Below are 16,027 nucleotides of genomic sequence, written 5' to 3'. Positions count from 1 at the left end.
GGCAGCCGAAAACAACAACAATGCCAACAATGCAAGGAAGGTGCTGGGTGACTTTACTGCACCTACTCCCGACTTCTATGGGAGAAGCATCTCTATCCCTGCCATTGGAGCAAACAACTTTGAGCTTAAGCCTCAATTAGTTTCTCTAATGCAACAGAATTGCAAGTTTCATGGACTTCCATTGGAAGATCCTCATCAATTTTTAGCTGAATTCTTGCAAATCTGTGACACTGTCAAGACTAATGGGGTTGACCCTGAGGTCTACAGACTTATGCTATTCCCTTTTGCTGTAAGAGACAGAGCTAGGACATGGTTGGACTCACAACCTAAAGAAAGCCTGGACTCATGGGAAAAGCTAGTCAATGCCTTCTTGGCAAAGTTCTTTCCACCTCAAAAATTGAGTAAGCTTAGAGTGGAAGTCCAAACTTTCAGACAGAAGGATGGAGAATCCCTCTATGAAGCTTGGGAAAGATACAAACAATTGATCAGAAAATGTCCTTCTGTCATGCTTTCTGAATGGAGCATCATAGGTATTTTCTATGATGGTCTCTCTAAACTATCCAAGATGTCTTTGGATAGCTCTACTGGAGGATCTCTTCATTTGAAGAAGACGCCTACAGAAGCTCAAGAGCTGATTGAAATGGTTGCAAATAACCAATTCATGTACACTTTTGAAAGGAATCCTGTGAACAATGGGACTAATCAGAAGAAAGGAGTTCTTGAGATTGATACTCTGAACGCCATATTGGGATAATTTGTACCCTTTTTGGCATTGTTTTTAGTATGTTTTTAGTATGATCTAGTTAGTTTTTAGTATATTTTTATTAGTTTTTAGTTAAAATTCACTTTTTTGGACTTTACTATGAGTTTGTGTGTTTTTCTGTGATTTCAGGTATTTTCTGGCTGAAATTGAGGGACCTGAGCAAAAATCTGATTCAGAGACTGAAAAGGACTGCAGATGCTGTTGGATTCTGACCTCCCTGCACTCGAAGTTGATTTTCTGGAGCTACAGAAGCCCAATTCGCGCGCTCTCAACGGCTTTAGAAAGTAGACATCCTGGGCTTTCCAGCAATATATGATAGTCCATACTTTGCTCAAGATTTGATGGCCCAAACCGGCGTTCAAAGTCACCCTCAGAAATCCCAGCGTTAAACGCCGGAACTGGCACCTAAATGGGAGTTAAACGCCCAAACTGGCATAAAAGCTGGCGTTTAACTCCAAGAAGAGTCTCTACACGAAATTGCTTCATTGCTCAGCCCAAGCACACACCAAGTGGGCCCGGAAGTGGATTTTTATGTCATTTACTCATCTCTGTAAACCTTAGGCTACTAGTTTTCTATAAGTAGGACCTTTTGCTATTGTATTAGACATCTTTTGATCATGCTTTGATGATTGAACCCTCTTTGGGAGGCTGGCCATTCGGCCATGCCTAGACCTTGTTCTTATGTATTTTCAACGGTGGAGTTTCTACACACCATAGATTAAGGTGTGGAGCTCTGCTGTACCTCGAGTATTAATGCAATTACTATTGTTCTTCTATTCAATTCCGCTTGTTCTTTGTCCAAGATATCACTTGTTCCTCAACTTGATGAATATGATGATCCGTGACACTCATCATCATTCTCACTCATGAACAAAGTGACTGACAACCACTTCTGTTCTACAAGCAAACAAGGCTCTAGTGTTTATCTCTTGGATTCCTGATACACGATGCATGGTTGATCGCCTGACAACCGAGTGCTCGCCTGACAAACGAGCCAGCCATTCCGTGAGATCAGAGTCTTCGTGGTATAGGCGAGAACTGATGGCGGCATTCAAGAGAATCCGGAAGGTCTAACCTTGTCTGTGGTATTCTGAGTAGGATTCAATGATTGAATGACTGTGACGTGCTTCAAACTCCTAGCAGGCGGGGCGTTAGTGACAGACGCAAAAGAATCACTGGATTCTATTCCGGCCTGACCGAGAACCGACAGCTGATTAGCCATATGCTGTGACAGAGCATAGGAACATTTTCACTGAGAGGATGGGAGGTAGCCACTGACAACGGTGAAACCCTACATAAGCTTGCCATGGAAAGGAGTAAGAAGGATTGGATGAAGACAGTAGGAAAGCAGAGAGACGGAAGGGAAGGCATCTTCATATGCTTATCTGAAGTTCCTACCAATGAATTACATAAGTACCTCTATCTTTATTTTTTATGTTTTATTCGTATATCACTATACCCATTTGAGTCTGCCTGACTAAGATTTACAAGGTGACCATAGCTTGCTTCATACCAACAATCTCCGTGGGATCGACCCTTACTCACGTAAGGTATTACTTGGACGACCCAGTGCACTTGCTGGTTAGTTGTGCGAAGTTGTAGTGATCACAATTTCGCGCACCAAGTCTAAACATTAAAAATTTCTAATTTTGGTGTCTTGCATGTTTTCTTTTCTTGAAAATTTTTCAAAAATAAGTTCTTGATGTTCATCATGATCTTCAAAGTGTTCTTGGTGTTCATCTTGACATTCATAGTGTTCTTGCATGCATCATTTGTTTTTATCCAAAATTTTTATGTGTTGAGTCATTTTGTGATTTTTCTCTTTCCTCATTAAATTCAAAAAAATAAAAAAAAATATCTTTTCCTTATGTCACTCATAAATTTTGAAATCTTTGGGTTGACTTAGTCAAAAATTTTTAAAATAAGTTGTTTCTTGTTAGTCAAGTCAATATTTCAATTTCAAAAATTTAGCTTTTCAAAATCTTTTTCAAAATCAAATCTTTTTCATTTTTTCCCTTTGTTTTTCGAAAATTTTCAAAAAATCTTTTTCAAAACTTTTCAAGCTAAGGGAGAAGCTGGGAATCTTTGAGGTTCAAGCTACAAACATCTCACTAGAGATGGCAGACAAGTCAATGAAGAAAGCATATGGCTTAGTAGAGGATGTCTTGGTGAAGGTTGAAGACCTTTACATCCCTGCAAACTTCATAATCTTAGATACTGGGGAAGATGACGATGAATCCATCATCCTTGGAAGAGCTTTCCTAGCCACTACCAATTCTATCATTGATGTAGCTAAGGGAGATCTGATTTTGCAACTAGGGGAGGATCACATCTTGTTCAGGATGCCACACCCCAACTCTCCCTCTGAAAAAAGAGACATAACAGTGCAACACTTTGTGTTCCAATCTTCTCTTTGAGTGCAAATCTTTACTAAGCCCAAAACACCAATTCTAAGTTTGGTGCTCGGCAGCCGTCAACAAGCACTGTGAGCAAAGGTACTAAGAAGAAAGTACCTAAAGGCTGGAGGGACAAGAAAGTCTCCACTAAAGGCCTCTCACCTGGCATGAGAGTTGTCTTCACTAAGAAGCCAGTCATACCACATACATTGAGTCGTGTCCTATCTCTAGAGCATGTAGAGCTCATTCATGATAAGACAGGAAAAGAGTTCACTGTAAAGAGCAAAATTTTAAGCCCATATCCATCTCTGTAAGGAGCTAACCGTCAAGCTAATGATGTTAAAGAAGCGCTTGTTGGGAGGCAATCCAACCCTAATTAGTTATTTCTATTTCTTTTAATTCCTTAAATTTGTTTTTTCTTAAGTTATTTCTTTAGGTTCACGATTATGTGCGGAAGTCAGAATAGAGACAAAAAGGTTCAGCAATGAAAATAGAACACTCTGGATAGAGTGTTTTGCTGGCGTTGAACACCAGCCAGGGAGCACTGGCTGGGCATTCAACGCCCAAAATGGCAGCCTTGCTAGCGTCGAACGCCAGCCTTGGGCAAAGCCTGGGCATTTAATTCCCAAATTGGCATACTTGCTGGCGTTGAACACCAGCCAGGGGCATAGAGCTGGGCATTCAACGCCGATGCAGTGGGCAGGGAATCTGAATTCCCTAGCCTCTCATGACCATTGGGTCCCACAGCATCTTTACCTACCCCACTTCTTTCCTCTTCTCTTTCACACTTTCCCATGCACTCTTTCTTATAAACTTTAGCCCAATCACATCTATATCACTTTCCCAAAACCATCATAATTCCAACCAACCCCCACCCACTTCAAAATCAAATTTCTCTCCCATTTACTCCACCCATGACCGAACCCAACCCTAGCCCATTCCTATAAATATCCCCTTTTTAACCCTTCATACACACACCTTTCATACACATCAAAGCCCCCTTGGCCGAATTGCTTTTTCTCTCCATCTCCATCTATTTTCTTCTCCTTCTACTTCATTCTTCTCTTTTATTTATGTTTGCTCAAGGACGAACAAAGCTTTTAAGTTTGGTGTGGGAAAAGCGTTGCTTTTTTGCTTTCCATTATCACTTATGGCACCCAAGGTTGGAGAACCCTCTAGAAAGAGCAAAGGAAAGGCCATAGTTGCCACCTCTGAATCTTGGGAGATGGAGAGATTCATCACTAAAGCCCACCAAGACCACTTCTATGAAGTAGTGGTAGAGAATAAGGTGATCCCAGAGGTCCTTTTTAGGCTTAAGAAGAATGAGTATCCAGAAATCCAACGAGACATCTAGAGAAGGGGTTGGGAAGTCCTAACCAATCCCATCCAAGAGGTTGCGATCTTAATGGTGCAAGAGTTTAATGCTAATGCATGGGTCACGAAAAACTGATGAGCGGATAATTTAAATGCTTTTTGGCATTATTTTTAGGTAGTTTTTAGTATGATCTAGTTACTTTTAGGGATGATTTCATTAGTTTTTATGCTAAATTCACATTTTCCGGACTTTACTATGAGTTTGTGTGTTTTTCTTTGATTTCAGGTATTTTCTGGCTAAAATTGAGGGATCTGAGCAAAACTCTGATATGAAGGCTGACAAAGGACTGCTGATGCTGTTGGATTCTGACCTCCCTGCACTCGAAATAGATTTTCTGGAGCTACAGAACTCCATATGGCACGCTCTTAATGTCGTTGGAAAGTAGATATCTAGTGCTTTCAAGAAATATATAATAGTCCATACTTTATTCGAGATTTGATGACGTAAACTCGCGCTCAATGCCAGTTCCATGCTGCATTCTGGAGTCAAACGCCAGAAACACGTCACGAACCAGAGTTTAACGCCAAAAACATGTTACAACTTCGCGTTCAACTCCAAGATAAGCCTCAGCTCATGTAAAGATCAAGCTCAGCCCAAGCACACACCAAGTGGGCCCTGGAAGTGGATTTCTGCATCAATTACTTACTTCTGTAAACCCTAGTAGCTAGTCTAGTATTAATAGGACTTTTTACTATTGTATTATATATCTTTGGTCTCAATTTTATTTTATTATTCATCTTAGGAGACTATTGATCACGTTTTGGGGGCTGGCCATTCGGCCATGCCTGAACCTTCATCACTTATGTATTTTTAACGGTGGAGTTTCTACACACCATAGATTAAGGGTGTGGAGCTCTGCTGTACCTCAAGTTTCAATGCAATTACTACTATTTTCTATTCAATTCCGCTTGTTCTTATTCAAAGATATTCGTTGCACTTCAACATGATGAATGTGATGATCCGTGACACTCATCATCATTCTCACCTATGAACGCGTGACTGACAACCACATCCGTTCTACCTTAGACCGGGCGCATATCTCTTGGATTCTTTAGTCAGAATCTTCGTGGTATAAGCTAGAATTGATGGCAGCATTCATGGGAATCCGGAAAGTCTAACCTTGTCTGTGGTATTTCGAGTAGGATTCCGGGATTGAATGATTGTGACGAGCTTCAAACTCGCGATTGTTGGGCGTGATGACAAACGCAAAAGAATCATGGGATTCTATTCCAACATGATCGAGAACCGACAGATGATTAGCCGTGCTGTGACAGAGCATTTGGACCATTTTTACTGAGAGGATGGGATGTAGCCATTGACAACAGTGATGCCCTACATACAGCTTGCCATGAAAAGGAGTAAGAAGGATTGGATGAAAGCAGTAGGAAAGCAGAGATTCAGAAGGAACACAGCACCTCCATGCACTTATCTGAAATTCCTACCATTGAATTACATGAGTAACTCTATCTTTATTTTCTGTTTTATTTATTTACTATTCGAAAACTCCATAACATTTATTATCCGCCTAACTGAGATTTTCAAGATGACCATAGCTTGCTTCATACCAATAATCTCCGTGGGATCGACCCTTACTCACTTAAGGTATTACTTGAACGACCCAGTGCACTTGCTGGTTAGTTGTGCGGAGTTGTGACTAAGTGTGATTAACGTTTGAGAGTGCTACCAGGTCTTTGGAGCCATTGTTGATGATCACAATTTCGTACACCAAGTTTTTGGTGCCGTTGCCGGAGATTGTTCGAGTATGGACAACTGACGGCTTGTCTTGTTGCTTAGATTAGGTAATCTTCTATTTATTTTTCTTTTCAAAAAGTTTTCAAAAATATTTTTCAAAATTTTTTCTTTGTTTTCAAAAAATTATTCAAAATTTTTAAGAATGAATTCTAGTGTTTCATAAAGTATGTTGAAGCTTGGCTGGCTGTAAAGCCATGTCTAACTTGATGACAAGTCATCATATACCCATTTTTTCAAGCTAATTTCACTTGTTTTGTTAGCATTTATGCACTTTCTTGCATCCTAAGTAAGTGATTTGGAGTGGAAATGCATAACTTCTTTAAATCAAGCAACCACCATGAAATTAATGTTAAATCATGAGGTTTAAGGTAATTTTAATTGAATTTTAATTGATTTATAAGCCTCTTGAATTTGGTGATACTTTGAGTGGTTGTTTGGTTTATTATAGGTGAAGAAAAGAAAAGAAAAGGAAAAGCGTGGCCTAAGAAGCGTAGCCCAAGGAAAGGAAAGTGTGGCAAAAGAGGGGAGAAGCGTGCCGCATTGCAAGGAGGAGGCAACATTGCCCTCCACAAGAGCACACTGCCCTCTAGGAGAGCAACATAAGGTGACCAAGCAAGATGAGGCAACTCTGCCCTGCCCACTCCAAGGGCAGAGCACAAAATGTGCCTTGAAACCAAGAGAAAAAGAACCTTGCCCTGCCCTTGTGGAGGGCAGAATCGGGCTCTCCAAGGAAGAAATTCAAAGCAAAAATGTCACCCATGCATGCCACAAGGATCGAACAAGGGACCATGAGCAAGCTAAGCACTAAGGTTCACTACCGTGCCAAGAAACCAAGAAAATAATTGTAGCGCATGCGTCCGCCCAGTTTCGAACACGGGACGTGAAGGAAGGGACTTTGCCCTGCCCTTGGCGCGGGCAGGGCAGCATCGTGTGTGTGGCAGCACCATGCACGCACCAATTTCGATCCTGGCGCACCAATTTCCTCCCCTGGCAGCACCAACGCGCACACTCCACAATTCTGGCGCATCAAACTCTTCCTGCCCTGCCCTTGGCGCGGGCAGGGCAGCATCCTTGCGCACCAACAAGCGCTCCACGCACCATGGCCGCACCAATTCTCGCACCATGCACCAATTTTCTGCCCTGCCCTCCACAAGGGCAGGGCAGCCTCCTGGGAGTGAATTTTCATGGGCCGAAAATTCAAATTAAAACACCATTTTAATTCATTTCTTCACCAATTCAAAAGCCCATCCAAATTCCAAAATCCAAGAATAGAAAGTGTATAAATAGAAGCTAGTTTGATGTAATTAGGACCTTTAACAACTTTTGAACCTTTGAACTTTTACTTTGGCATTTTTACCTTCACTTTTGAATTTTACCTTTCTTTGGAGCTTTGGCACTTGTTCTTGGTGACTTGACTGAGAATTCTGAGAATTGGGGAGGAGAATTGATCTCTCTTCTTCCTCATTCTTGCCTAAGCATTTCTAATCTTCTGTTTTTGAGTTTTGGGTGTGTGAAATTGAGGAAATTCAGTCTCAATTCCCATTCAAACTCTTTTCAATTTGTTTTCTGCATAATTCAATTTAAATTCTGTTCTTCCATTGCTTCTTCTTTAATTTTCTGTCAATTGCTTAGATAACTCGGATCTGGGAAGGAAATTGGGTTTTAGGCTCTGCTACCTAAGCCCTTGAATCCTGAGATCACAATTCACTTTGGGTTCTTCTGTGAACCTTGCTGCATTTTATTTCCTTTCTGTTTGAATGCTTATTGCTTCTAATTCAATTTCTGCTCAATCAATTGTTGCAATTTACTTTCTCTTTGTTTAGATTCTGCAATCCCATTCCTCAACCCCTTTTACATTCAAGCAATTTATCTTTCTTGCCATTTAAGTTACTGCAATTTAAGTTTCTTGCACTTTAAGTTTCAGTCATTTATTTTCTTGTTCTTTAAGTTTCTGCAAATTTACTTTCCTGTTCTTTAATTTACTGCATTTTTCCCTTCTCCCTTTACATTTACTGTCATTTACTTCTTGTTAAACACAAATCACTCAACCAAAACTTGATTCGCTTGACTAAATCACCCACTAAACTAAAATTGCTCAATCCTTCAATCCCTGTGGGATCGACCTCACTCATGTGAGTTATTATTACTTGATGCGACCCGGTACACTTGCCGGTGAGTTTTGTGTTGGATCGTTTTCCACACATCAAGTTTTTGGCGCCGTTGTCGGGGATTGAAATAGATTGACAATGATTAAGTGAAGTGGAGGTCTAGATTAAGCATTTTTTTTCTTCTTCTCTGTTATTCTAATTCTTACTAACACACTAACTGTTTGAGAAATTGCCCCTATTAACTCACTAACAATTTATCTCAAATAACTGTACCTAATTCTCGAGCGTGTTGTTGTTTGGTCATCCTGATTTTTTGCATATCACAGGAAATCAAGTTCCTACAGACAAAGGGGATCATGACATGAAGCCACCACTCATCACACTCATCAAGAACAATTGTTCTTATGACGGAAATCCATCGGAAGATCCTCAGCAGCACATATCCACCTTTCTAAAGACTTGTAATGCAGTCAAAACTGATGGCTCAGATCATGACACTTATAAGATTCTGTTATTCCCCTTCTCATTAAAGGGTGAAGCTGCACAATGGTTTGAAACTTTTCCTCAAGGAAGTATCACTAGTTGGGATGATTTGGTTACCAAATTTCTGGCCAAATTCACCTCATCTAGACAGATCATCCAGCTGAAAAAGGAGGAACATCTATTCACACAAGGGAATGAAGAACCACTCTTCAAGGCATGGGAAAGATACAAGAAAGCTACTGATAAAGTGGGCTTCCGAGCTTTCTATGAAGGATTGACCCCAGAAACAAGAAAAGCAGTGGATTACTTCTCAGATGGCCTACTCAAAGCAACAACAACTGCCCAAGGAATTTCAGACTTCAATGACAAAGAAGTCAACAACCAACACTCATCTGAGAAATCACAGAATGCAATCCCAGAAAAAGAAGTGACGAATATTGAAGGGGCGAATGCGTTCAAGGACCTAAACGGACAAATGCACCATCAAACACAGCAAAATATGGAACTATCTGCTGCAGTGAATGCCAAATTTCCACCATGGAGACCTCATTCTTATCTGAGAATAAGGGAGCCTCAACATCAAGAACAAGGAAGTTTCCACCAGGGCAATCCCATGACCACAACCAAACAACATCTCCCACCCACTAATACCCCCCAAAGCCAATACTCACAACACAGACACTCCCAGACACATTTCAACTGGAGAAGGAACGAGTACCAAAATCACAAACCAAGGGACTTCAATTATAACAACCATAATTTCACAAATCAACAAAAACATCATTACAGCAATAACAACCACTACATGCCACCACCACACCCACCCTTCCTACCTTTAACATGTCATAACCAACCAACCTCACAAGACTCTCAGAGAATCACAAACTTGGAAATCCTAATGGAGAGAATAATGAAACATCAAGAGGAGACAATAAGGAAACAAGAGATGTTAATGAGAGGAATTGAGTAGCAGATAGCTCAACTGGCGAAGTATTTTGCAGAAATGGGTGAGACGAAACCAGATACTTTCTTCAAAACCATTGAAGACAAACCAACCAACAATAAAGATGCTACAAGGAAGGAAGGATGGAAAGGGATCATAGAGGACAATGAGAAAAAACTGGACAAAGGAAGCACCAGCCAAGAAAAACACAACAAGGAATTCTTTCAAGAAGAAGCAGAGGATAGAACTAAAGAAAAGCAAAAAATCCTCACTGGAAAGTTTTCACTAGGGGATCGAGTGATGATCAATATTCAACCCTTGAAGGTGTCCCCACAGTTACTTGAGCACTACATTGTAACTAAGATCCTTCCACAAGAATCTATAGAGGTCATCAAAGAGGAAACCGGAAGGAAGTTCACAGTAAAGAAAGACAAGCTAAGACACTGTGATTTTCAACCTCCATGATTAGCAGAACAGAAGATGTCAAGCTAGTGACAATAAAAGAGCGCTTGTTGGGAGGCAACCCAACCTGAGGTAGTTGTCTTTTTCATAGCTTTTCAATAAAAATGTTGAATAATTGGTATGCATTGCAAGGAGCTAAGTTTGGTGTTGCACACCAAAACAATTTGAGGGAGAATGAAAACTTCTAAGTTTGGTGTTCCACCAAAAATATCATTTAAAAACACATTCTCACCTCTTGCATGATTCTAGCTCAAAGCAATCAAACACATTATTCAACTGTTGAGTTGTTTTCTAGCTTTAATTCCATTAACCTTTAGCAAGGATACATGATTTCAAATATGGTTAACTTGTTGCATCTGAGACAGTGGCAAAACAATTAAGTTTGGTGTTCACACACCAACACAAATCCTGCAACCACACTCAGTTTATGCACACTAACCATATAAATTAAGGGCTTGAGAAGCAAGCAACTTTGAGGATTATGCAGAACATGAGTCAACAATTGAAGACACTATGCATTTTAACTCAAAGAGAACACAACAGAAGGAAGAATCAAAGGGCTGCAACTTCAAAGGTTGTATCTAAAACTTAATCCTTGCTGCTGTGAAATGTTCTGAATCTGGAAACAATTGTATGTCTTGCTAAAGTGTTCATCTAGTTGCAAGTGAAATAGCTAGAAAAATGCTAAGTCTGCATATTGCTTGCATCCATCACTTAGCTTTAAATATTGTTTTGTTTCCCATATGCTTAAATAAAAGAGTTTGGTTTGAATTGAAAAGTGAAATATCCAATGTTGCATAAGTATGAATGGAAGTTGGTGGTGGTATATGTGTTTGATTAAATGCATAACTCATGAAATAATTGTTGCATAATATCATTCTCATTCAAATGTGAGTTAGCTTGCTGTTACAAAGACTCCTATCAATAATGAAAAGGCCCTTGGTAACAAAAACAGAAAGAAAAGAGAAAGAAAAAGCCAAAATGGCAAGAAAAACAAAGAATAAAGGTTGGACACCAATAGCTTGGACCTTAGGACATATGCCTGTGGTGTTCTTGTACTAAGATCTGCTTGGATGAGTAAATTCTAAGGGGTATTTTAAAACCCGGTCACTTAGATCAACTGATTTGGGATGGCCAATTGAAAATCCATAATAAAGAGCAACTTAGATACAAAACATTTAGTTATCCAAAGAGATGCTGGGCATCAATGATCCTAGGAAGAATTAGTGAGCCATGTGTCTGTGGTGGAAAGATGTTGAGCAAAAGAAAAGAAAATAAAGCCAAAGGCTATGCTGCAGCATTTGACACCCAACCTCTAAAAGAATAATAAGCTTGTTAAAGCATTATAAGCCAAGAAAAGTTAGCAAGGGAGTGAGTAAAAAGTGAGTCTTATAACAGCAAGTTTAGCAAACCTTTGATGCAAAATGTATATTATGTAACAAGAACAATAACTTGAGTTGTCATTGTCTGCATAAATGCCCCATAGATCAAGTTCTGCTATCTGCATAATAAGGATATGCATTCTTTTCTTATTCATTTCATTTACTCTTAGTTTTGATGCTTGCTTGGGGACAAGCAAGGTTTAAGTTTGGTGTTGTGATGACAAGTCATCATATACCCATTTTTTCAAGCTAATTTCACTTGTTTTGTTAGCATTTATGCACTTTCTTGCATCCTAAGTAAGTGATTTGGAGTGGAAATGCATAACTTCTTTAAATCAAGCAACCACCATGAAATTAATGTTAAATCATGAGGTTTAAGGTAATTTTAATTGAATTTTAATTGATTTATAAGCCTCTTGAATTTGGTGATACTTTGAGTGGTTGTTTGGTTTATTATAGGTGAAGAAAAGAAAAGAAAAGGAAAAGCGTGGCCTAAGAAGCGTAGCCCAAGGAAAGGAAAGTGTGGCAAAAGAGGGGAGAAGCGTGCCGCATTGCAAGGAGGAGGCAACATTGCCCTCCACAAGAGCACACTGCCCTCTAGGAGAGCAACATAAGGTGACCAAGCAAGATGAGGCAACTCTGCCCTGCCCACTCCAAGGGCAGAGCACAAAATGTGCCTTGAAACCAAGAGAAAAAGAACCTTGCCCTGCCCTTGTGGAGGGCAGAATCGGGCTCTCCAAGGAAGAAATTCAAAGCAAAAATGTCACCCATGCATGCCACAAGGATCGAACAAGGGACCATGAGCAAGCTAAGCACTAAGGTTCACTACCGTGCCAAGAAACCAAGAAAATAATTGTAGCGCATGCGTCCGCCCAGTTTCGAACACGGGCCGTGAAGGAAGGGACTTTGCCCTGCCCTTGGCGCGGGCAGGGCAGCATCGTGTGTGTGGCAGCACCATGCACGCACCAATTTCGATCCTGGCGCACCAATTTCCTCCCCTGGCAGCACCAACGCGCGCACTCCACAATTCTGGCGCATCAAACTCTTCCTGCCCTGCCCTTGGCGCGGGCAGGGCAGCATCCTTGCGCACCAACAAGCACTCCACGCACCATGGCCGCACCAATTCTCGCACCATGCACCAATTTTCTGCCCTGCCCTCCACAAGGGCAGGGCAGCCTCCTGGGAGTGAATTTTCATGGGCCGAAAATTCAAATTAAAACACCATTTTAATTCATTTCTTCACCAATTCAAAAGCCCATCCAAATCCCAAAATCCAAGAATAGAAAGTGTATAAATAGAAGCTAGTTTGATGTAATTAGGACCTTTAACAACTTTTGAACCTTTGAACTTTTACTTTGGCATTTTTACCTTCACTTTTGAATTTTACCTTTCTTTGGAGCTTTGGCACTTGTTCTTGGTGACTTGACTGAGAATTCTGAGAATTGGGGAGGAGAATTGATCTCTCTTTTTCCTCATTCTTGCCTAAGCATTTCTAATCTTCTGTTTTTGAGTTTTGGGTGTGTGAAATTGAGGAAATTCTGTCTCAATTCCCATTCAAACTCTTTTCAATTTGTTTTCTGCATAATTCAATTTAAATTCTGTTCTTCCATTGCTTCTTCTTTAATTTTCTGTCAATTGCTTAGATAACTCGGATCTGGGAAGGAAATTGGGTTTTAGGCTCTGCTACCTAAGCCCTTGAATCCTGAGATCACAATTCACTTTGGGTTCTTCTGTGAACCTTGCTGCATTTTATTTCCTTTCTGTTTGAATGCTTATTGCTTCTAATTCAATTTCTGCTCAATCAATTGTTGCAATTTACTTTCTCTTTGTTTAGATTCTGCAATCCCATTCCTCAACCCCTTTTACATTCAAGCAATTTATCTTTCTTGCCATTTAAGTTATTGCAATTTAAGTTTCTTGCACTTTAAGTTTCAGTCATTTATTTTCTTGTTCTTTAAGTTTCTGCAAATTTACTTTCCTGTTCTTTAATTTACTGCATTTTTCCCTTCTCCCTTTACATTTACTATCATTTACTTCTTGTTAAACACAAATCACTCAACCAAAACTTGATTCGCTTGACTAAATCACCCACTAAACTAAAATTGCTCAATCCTTCAATCCCTGTGGGATCGACCTCACTCATGTGAGTTATTATTACTTGATGCGACCCGGTACACTTGCCGGTGAGTTTTGTGTTGGATCGTTTTCCACACATCATAACTCAATTGGATTGAGGCTTCAAAACCATCAGCATAGAGGCAAGTTAATTGGAATATCAGTTGTTACATGCCTGATTTATATCTTCTAAAGCTGGTTGGCTATTAAGCCATGCCCAACCCTTGGATTGGAGCATTAGGCTAATATTGAAAGACTCCTGGAATTCTTATTAAAAATTTTGGATTTCTTATTTTCTTTTTTTCTATATGTTTTTCGAAAAAAATATAAAAGAAAATACAAAAAAACCAAAAATATTGTGTTTCTTGTTTGAGTCTTGAGTCAAGTTATAAATTTGGTGTCAATTGCATATTCATCTTGTTCTTGCAATTTTCAAAAATTCATGCATTCATAGTGTTCATCATGATCTTCAAGTTGTTCTTGGTAAGACTTCTTGTTTGATCTTGATGTTTTCTTGTTTTGTGTCTTTTATTGTTTTTCATGTGCACTTTTGCATTCATAGTGTCCATGCATTAAAGATTTCTAAGTTTGGTGTCTTGCATATTTTCTTTGCATAAAAAATTTTTCAAAAATATGTTCTTGATGTTCATCATGATCTTCAAAGTGTTCTTGGTGTTCATCTTGACATTCATAGTGTTCTTGCATGCATCTTGTATTTTGATCCAAAATATTTATGTTTTGTGTCATTTTTATGTTTTTCTCTCTCATCATTAAAAATTCAAAAAATAAAAAATATATCTTTTCCTTTTTTCCCTCAAAAAAATTCGAAATTTTGGGTTGACTTGGTCAAAAATTTTTTAAAATAAGTTGTTTTCTTGTTAGTCAAGTCAAAATTTCAATTTTAAAAATCTTATCTTTTCAAAACTTTTTCAAAAATTAAATCTTTTTCATTTTTTTTATTAATTTTCGAAAATTCTTTAAAATATTTTTCAAAAATCTTTTTTTTAATTTTATCTTCATTTTTGAAAATTATGCTAACAATTACTATGATTGATTCAAAAAATTTGAAGTTTGTTACTTTCTTGTTAAGAAAGGTTCAATCTTTAAATTATAGAATCTTATCTTTTAGTTAGTAATTAATTTTAATTTAAGAAAAAATTAAATCTTTTCCAACCATATCTTTTTAATCATATCTTTTTACCATATCTTTTTTAAAATTTTATCCTTTTCAAAAATTTGATTTTAAAATATCTTTTCTAACTTCTTATCTTCTTATCTTTTCAAATTTGATTTTCAAATCTTTTTCAACTAACTATTTGACTTTTTGTTTATTTCTTATCTTTTTCAAAATCACCTAACTACTTTTCTCTCTCTAATTTTCGAAAATATCTCCCTCTTTTTCAAAATTCTTTTTAATTAACTAATTGTTTTAAATTTTAATTTTAATTCTATATCACCTTTAATTTTCGAAAATCATTAACTACTTTTCAAATTAATTTCGAAATTTTCTCCCTTTCTCATCTTTTCCTATTTATTTATTCATTTACTAACACTTCTCTTCACCTCTCTTCATCTCAAGTCACTACCCCTATCCTCACCCTTCTGTTTGGATTCTCCTTTCTTTATTCCCTTTCTTTTCTACTAATAATAAGGAACCTCTTTACTGTGACATAGAGGATTCCTCTTCTTTTTTCGTTCTCCTCTCTTTCATATGAGCAGGAACAAGGAAAAAGACATTCTTGTTGAAGCTGATCCAAAATCTGAAAGGACTCTGAAGAGGAAACTAAGAGAAGCTAGATTACAACAATCCAGAGACAACCTTACTGAAATTTTTGAACAAGAAAACGAGATGGCAGCCGAACCCAACAACAATAATGCAAGAAGGATGCTTGGTGATTATACTACACCTACTTCCAAGTTTAATGGAAGAAGCATCTCAATTCGTACCATAGGAGCAAATAATTTTGAGCTGAAACCTCAATTAATTGCTCTAATGCAATAGAACTGCAAGTTTCATGGACTTCCATCAGAAGATTGTTACCGATTCTTAACTGAGTTCTTGCATATCTGTGAGACTATTAAGACTAATGGAGTAGATCCTAAAGTCTACAGGCTCTTGCTTTTCTCTTTTGCTATAAGAGACAGAGCTAGAGCATGGTTGGATTTTCAACCTAAAGATAGCCTGGACTCCTGGGATAAGCTGGTCACGGCCTTCTTGGCTAAGTTCTTTTCTCCTCAAATGCTGATC

General features: G+C 38.6%; 1 non-coding gene across 1 annotated transcript; it reads right to left on the bottom strand.

The window, feature by feature from the left end:
* Nucleotides 1-403: 403 nt before the first annotated feature.
* Nucleotides 404-511, bottom strand: LOC130984637 (small nucleolar RNA R71). The gene has a single exon (XR_009088555.1). It is a non-coding gene; the product is annotated as a small nucleolar RNA R71 (small nucleolar RNA).
* Nucleotides 512-16,027: the final 15,516 nt, after the last annotated feature.

The sequence above is a fragment of the Arachis stenosperma genome, chromosome 5 (genome assembly GCF_014773155.1).
Source record: "Arachis stenosperma cultivar V10309 chromosome 5, arast.V10309.gnm1.PFL2, whole genome shotgun sequence".
NCBI classification, from domain to species: Eukaryota; Viridiplantae; Streptophyta; class Magnoliopsida; order Fabales; family Fabaceae; genus Arachis; species Arachis stenosperma.
The sequence above is the reverse complement of the archived record's forward strand: the minus strand, read 5'-3'. Positions and strand labels throughout refer to the sequence as shown.